A 7,679-nucleotide genomic window follows, 5' to 3' on the forward strand; every position below is an offset into this window, starting at 1 on the left:
GGATACTTTCTTGAAAATATCTTTTGTACCCACCTAAACGTTGATATAAAATTTGTTTTAACCTGTACCAATTTACATTTTGACTTTTTTTTATTTTATTAGGCTATAATAATTATTCGTCTCGTTGATTAAATAATCCAAAAACAAATTTTTTTAAGGGGGAAATCGATATGTATTGATAATTAATATTATCCATTTGAACTGTAGACCTTCCTTTTCTAAAATGCCTATCGCTTATAATTTTCCTATCCTTTAGTTCTGCCTCTTATCTTTCTCTGATCAGAGACTCCGGTAGTTGGTCGAGAATATCCAATAGCATAATAATTGTCTTAGATGATTTTATGTGTTCAGGATCCTTGTCTTTTTTGCAGCAGCAGGATTACCTTTGCTACCTTCCATATGTGTGGAAAAGCTTGTTCTCAAAGCAGTCTATTCACTATCAATAATACCGAGACAAAGTTAATTTGCGTCATCTCCTTAGCAGCGCCATTTCTAGTGAAACTCCACTAGGAAATTCGATTCAGTCCAAGAGTTTTTCCTTTTTAGATTCCTTCAGTGTAAAGGATGCATCTTCTGCTGATAAACGGCCTCTTTTGATATGGCCGACTTCTATTTCAAGTAGGTAATGCAGCTATTATCTTTCTACGAATCTCCATTGGCTTCCCATAGGAATTGAGATTAAGTATTTTTTACGACAATTTGGTAGCTGTCTCAGCAAAATATCAAAATACAGAGATGAGTCTGTCATGGTTGCGTGCTGTCCCCACTACGCTTCAATGTCTATAGTGAAGCGGTATTTCAAGAAGCACTCTCAAATTCAATAGAGGGTATATCTATCAATGGAGAAATTTTATATAACTAAGTTTTGCAGACGATACAGTAATAATGAAGGATAAAAAAATGATTTACAGAACGAAATGAACGCTGTCATGAGTACGGACTGAAGATGAATTTAAAGAAAAGTAAATACATGATCATGGCTAAATCACGTTAGGAACATGGATAACATCAAATGTAGATCAAACCAAAGAAATTAAGAGTTAACAGTAGCGATCAACAGCTAGCAACAAAATATAACTTCGGGAGATAGTATCATAAACTTTGGCAACAGTGGTAATCTTTGACATTATCTAAGATTAATATTTTGACAATATCATAGTCGCGCTAAATGGAAGTAATAGAAAACGATTTTATTATTAATAAATAGATATTTATAAAAATAAACCAAAATGGGTGAAAGCTTTATGTTAAGATAGGTATTTAGAAAGGTATTTGCATGAAATATCTAATAATAAAACAATAATAAATAATCATTTTTTGTTGTGAAGCGAAACAAATTTCGATTTTCGCATAATTTTGGCACGGTTTTTAATGGACTTTTTCTTGGAAGGTTTCACTTTATTTTTCGTTTGATTTACTTTTTCCATTTTGTTAAACTATGGATAATATTTTTAGAATAAAAAATCCTCTTAAAACTTTATATACTCGCATTAGAATTCGAAATATTTTTACGTAAAATATACCTACTTACCTACCTACATACATATAATTAAAACTCACAATTAACAACAATCTATTCTTTCAAAGAGGCCAACAACTTATATACAACAACAACAAATATAAATAAATTAACTATCAATAAACACTACTTTCCTATGAAACAACAAAAAGGAATTCTTAAATTAACACACTACTGCACTGAACAGATATCGATAAAGATGACAGAACAGATTAGAGAAAATCTGACGGTTTGTCAAAATGACAGTGATAATTTCTCTATGTTGCCTAATTAGTTATTTAGTTATAATATGTTCGATTTCTTGTTAGAAATAAAAAATTTTAGTAGTTCCAAGATTACACAAAATCTAGTCATGGGATAAAATATTTTATTTGAAGAAAGTTTTTTGAAGTTATACTTCTTTACGCGCGATATGAGGGTGAATTTTAATAGGATTAAAACCTTCGATCCCAGCGCAGTCGCATTACAACTTTGTTCTGATTGGATGTTCAAATGGCATGACAAAAATTATCCAATATGACAGCTGTGGCACAGCTGTGGGACTGTGGTTTGGTTATGTATGGTTGTTGCGTTTTAAAATTTGTAGGAAGAGAAACAACAAACAAAAAGTTAGTTAATGGTTATACTGCCTTTTTAAATAGTTTTCATATTATAACGAGCGATCCACAATTATTGGGATCAAAGCTACCCGTGCAAAAAATTACGTATGTCTTGTTTTAATCTGAAAGACGCTGGAGTGTGACGTCACGGCCAAGTGCGGCTATATTCAGTGTTGTTATGATCACTTTTCCAAACAAAAAATAAATATTGAAAACACGTTGAAAAGATACTCAATCTCAAGACCTTTTGATTCGTATAAAGTTAAAATTTTCCTTCCTCTGCTACTTTTTATGTATAGTGTTTTTTTAAGTTGACGTACATACACTGACAAGTATGTGCCAAAGTTGACGTAAACTGGAAAATATATCTAAATCAATCTGAATTAATAATAGACATGTACTGTATAGCTATCTCTGTTGTTCAGAGCCATCTATGGTGACAATAATTTTGGATCACACGTTATTTTTGAACTTATTAACATAGAAGAGATGATTGTTGCATGCCAATGTGAAAGCCTATCAAACTGTGACTAGTATGAGTGCCGCAAAATTACTGATAAAAAACCTATTAGCTCGAAGGCGTAGAGAACTGTGGATAACAACAATCAACCGGGACGATCTACGATCTCGCTTATTCAAAGCTAAAGAATCTTACACTGGTAAGTGTTTTAAAAATAGTTGATCAAATTTTGTTATGATATTTGAACATAGCCACTTTGCACGATGCAAGTGATTGCGAAATTTATTAGTCGTTATACGGGCTCTGATTGGGTGTTGAAATGATCTGTCAATAATAAATAATTGTTCAATATGAAGGTAAACAAATGTATTAGTTTTATTGTTGTGAGGACAGAAACAAAAAAGTTTATAATTGTAGTGATTTTTAAATAGTTTTTAAAGCAACAGGTACGTAATAATTGTAAATGTATCATAGGTACCTACCTATTTCAACCTACCAAAATACATAGTATGTAATACTTTTATTTACATAATTTGATTACCATCAAAATTTCTATCAATATTCACCTAATATATTGTTTTATTACTCTATGTTTTGTTGTATTTTTTCAATTCTAAATCATTTCAATTCAAAATCAAAATAATTTGATTTACATAATTCAAAAATGTCAAAAGTTTAATCCGTTTACTTAGTCGATCTTCGCACATAATGACACACTGTCTCCGTGGCGAAGCGTTTAATGCGAGTGAACCCCAATACAACGCCAATACCAGCCGCGCTGGTAAGTTGGTTCGAATCCCAATAGAAACTTTTATTTTTTTTTTTTTTATACATTTGTTGATTGTAAGTATATTTATTATATAATTTTATTTTCAGAAAATACGTATTTAGTTAAAAAATTTTCCGACAATTAATGTTCAGAAATCATTTGTGGCATTTTTAGTGTGTTTGTGTGTGTTTTATTCTTTTATTATTTTAATTTTTGGCACTGTTTTAATAAAAATGTTTGAGAAGTAGTAAGTATAAATTAGTTTAATATTTAAATAAAATATAAATAAAAAGTATATTAATTTCGTTTATAATCATATAATCATATAATAGAAGTATAACTTCTTACGTGCGTACAAAGTACACACACATTCTTTTTTTCTTCTTCTTAATGGCGGTACAGGCTCCTTTTTTCAATATTTTATTTAGTTATAGAGTAATTTCCACGTACCAACATATTCGACATATCTCGACAAAATATTCAAAATTAGAGCCGCAATCTTGGAACGCGTTTGTTGCTACCTGTTGATCGCTGCTGTAGCCTCTTAAGACATGTATTGAAATAGCACGTGGGTCATTCATTAAAATTAAAAAGGTTCTTTGTTGTCGGAATATCAGGCTAGAACTACGCATAAGGATGCTTCGGTCTACTCTTCTATATGGAAAAGATGAAAAGAAACTGTCTTTAGCTCTCTCTTCCATTGTCTTGAAAGCATGAACATTAAAACAACTTCCTCTGAATAAGTTGGTCGCCTTAAATGTTGGTGTTACAGAAGAATCTTACGAATATCATGGATACAAAGAATGCCAAACGTGGAAGTAACTAGAACGATAGGAAATGAAGCGGAAAACTTGCGTATTTAGAACATGTGATGAGAGGGCAAAAATACTCATTATTACAACTTATGATGTAACGCAAAATCCGAGAAAAGCGAAGTGTGGAAAGACGAAGAATAATCGGGCTTAAAAACTTAAGGGAATGATTCGAGTGCAGTAGTGCAGAACTGTTTAAAGCAGTAGTCAACAGAGGAACAGGGGTCGCATAGCCTCGATGATCTTCAACCTTCGATAGAAGACGGAACTTAAAAAAGAAGAAGATAGCTGACCCCCACACATATTGGTTTATTTCCTCAGAGATAATTCCACTGATCGCTTTTTAATTTACGGATCAGGTTTCTTTGTACTTCTCTTACCTCTTTTAGCTCCTTCTATATACAGGGTGTCCCGAAAAGATTGGTCATAAATTATACCACAGATTCTGGGGTCAAAAATAGGTTGATTGAACCGCACTTACCTATATACAATAGTGCACACAAAAAAAGTTACAGCCCTTTGAAGTTACAAATTGAAAATCGATTTTTTTTCATATATCGAAAACTCTCAGAGATTTTTTATTGAAAATGGACATGCGGCATTTTTACGGCAGCAGCATCTTAAAAAAAATTTAAGTAAAATTTGTGCAGCCCATAAAAATTTTATGGGGGTTTTGTTCCCTTAAACCCCCCCAAATTTTGTGTACGTTCCAATTAAATTATTATTGTGGCACCATTAGTTAAACACATTATTTTTAAAACTTTTTTGTCTCTTAGTACTTTTTCGATAAGCCAGTGTTTATCGAGATATTTTGAATATTTGTCGAATCCACCACATATTTGTATATGGTTAAGTACGGTTCTAGAGACCTGTTAATAATCTGAAAATTTATTTATAATTTACATTTTTAGGTATATTTTGAAAAAGAAGCTACATCTCGATAAAAGGTGACTTATGAACAAAAGACTAAGAGGCAAAAGTTTTAAAAACACTGTGTTTAACTAATGGTACCACAATAATAGTTTAATTGGAACGTACACAAACATTTGGGGGGTTTAAAGGAACAAAACCCCCATAAAATTTTTACGTAAATATATTGAAAAAGAAGCCGCATCTCGATAAAAACTGGCTTATCGAAAAAATACTAAGAGGCAAAAAAGTTTTAAAAACGTTGTGTTTAACTAATGGTACCACAACAATGAATTAATTGGAACGTACACAAAAGTTTGGGGGGGTTTAAGGGAACAAAATCCCCATAAATTTTTTATGGGGTGGACAAATTTCACTATAATTTTGTTTTAAGATGGTCCTACCATAAGAATGATACATGTCCATTCTCAGTAAAAAATCTCTAATAGTTTTCGATATATTGAAAAAAATCGATTTTCATTTTGTAACTTCAAAGGGCTGTAACTTTTTTTGTGAGCACATTTGTACTAAGGTGAGTTAGGTTCAATCGAACTATTTTTGACCCCAGAATGTGTGGTATAATTTATGACCAATCTTTTCGGGACACCCTGTATATTTAGCGTATGGCACCTGACACATTTACATTTACATAAATTTTGTATAATATAGCTGACCCCCACATATATTGGTTTATTTCCTCAGAGATAATTCCACTGATCGCTTTTTAATTTACGGATCAGGTTTCTTTGTACTTCTCTTACCTCTTTTAGCTCCTTCTATATTTATTTAGCGTATGGCACCTGACACATTTACATTTACATAAATTTTGTATAAGACAATACATAGGTTCACAAACGTACATCTAACTTATTTACATAGTCTATCGACTCTGGAGTCGCCATCAGGAAATCCTCTAACCTGCCATGATATGATCTTGTATGACACTGTTCTGTGATGTGACAGATGGTTTGTGGTTGTCCACAGTCACAGAGTGGGGATGGTCGTTTACCCCATTTGTGCATCATGTAACCACATCTGCCGTGTTGGGTTCTGATTCGGTTCAGTATAGACCATGTGTTGCGTGGTAAGTCAAAGCCTGGTGGTTTTTGTGTGATGCAGGGTAAGTTGCTATTTTGTTGTTCCATCCATTCTCGAGTCCATGTTGTCGTTAAATTGAACTCATTTTCCACAGACACCTTTGCTGTTTTTATTGGTGGTCGTCTGGAGCGTAGACGGTTACCGTTGGCGGCATCTATATCTTGATGGATTGGCAGGTTCTCGTTATCTACTATCTTTCTGTACTCACTAGTGAGTGCGTGTATGCGTCGTGGTTTGGGTGGTGGAATGTGGCTCAGTACTGGGAGCCATTACGTAGGGGTGGATTTGATAACTCCAGCAATCATTCTCATTGTATTATTCAATTGGGCATCTACTTTGTGTATATGTGGGCTGTTAAGCCATGCTGAAGAGCAGTATTCCGCAGTTGAGAAGACTAGGCCCAGGGCAGATGATCGCAAGGTGGAAGCCGATGCTCCCCATGTTGTGCCGCACAGCTTCTGGATGATGTTGTTTCTGGATATAAGTTTTTCCACTGTTTTTGTCAGATGTTCATTGAATGATAGGGTTCTGTCAAGAGTCATCCCAAGGTACTTTGGTGTTTTATTGTAGGCGAGTGTGGTGTTTTCGAACTGAATATTGAGTATTCTTCCTGCAAACTTGTTATTTAGGTGGTTATTATTATATGGTTAGGTCCTTCTAGGGTATTATATGGTTAGGTCCTTCTATATGAAGTTGTTATACGTAAGTACACAATGTTGTTTATGTTGAGATTCTTCTTCTTCTTCTTCTTCCTCTTTATAAGCAATTCTGCTTGTTCATTGGCGGATTGATACCTCTATGAAAGGTTGTCACTCCATCTTTTGCGCGGTCGGCCGATACTTTTTCTACCGATTGGTGATTTATCTCGTGCTATTTTGACCACACGTGTCTCCCCCATTCTGGTTATGTGGTTGTTCCATTCTTTTTTTCTATTTAATGTCCATTCGTTTATACACTGTAGGTTACATTGTCTTCTAATATCTTCGCTCCTCTTTCGATCTCTTAGTGTATTTCCTGTAATTCTTCTCAGTACTCTCATCTCTGCCGTTTCCAGTAGTCTTTGTGTTGTGGCTGTATCGGGTCTTGTTTCTGATGCATATGTCATTATTGGTCTTACACTGGCTTTATAAATTCTTGACTTCATCTCAGTGTTAATATATCGGTTTTGCCATATAGTGTTATTAAAGCATCCTGCCAATCTATTTGCTTTTTGTACTTGATTTCTTACTTCTTTGTCTAGGTCTCCGTAACTTGACAATGTAATTCCAAGGTATTTTACTTCCATTACTTGTTCAAATCTCATACCATCAATTTCTATTTTGCATCTGATTGGTTCTTTACTGATTAGGTACTATTGTTTTGGTTTTCTGAGATGAAATTGTCATATTGAATTCTTTTGCTCTTATGTTAAATCTGTGGACTAATCTTTGCAGACTATCTTCATCTTGGGCTATCAATATTGCGTCGTCTGCGTAGCAGAGTATTTTTACTTCTTTGTTTCCCATTCTATATC

The sequence above is a fragment of the Diabrotica virgifera genome, chromosome 3 (assembly GCF_917563875.1).
Source record: "Diabrotica virgifera virgifera chromosome 3, PGI_DIABVI_V3a".
In the NCBI taxonomy this organism is placed as follows: Eukaryota; Metazoa; Arthropoda; class Insecta; order Coleoptera; family Chrysomelidae; genus Diabrotica; species Diabrotica virgifera.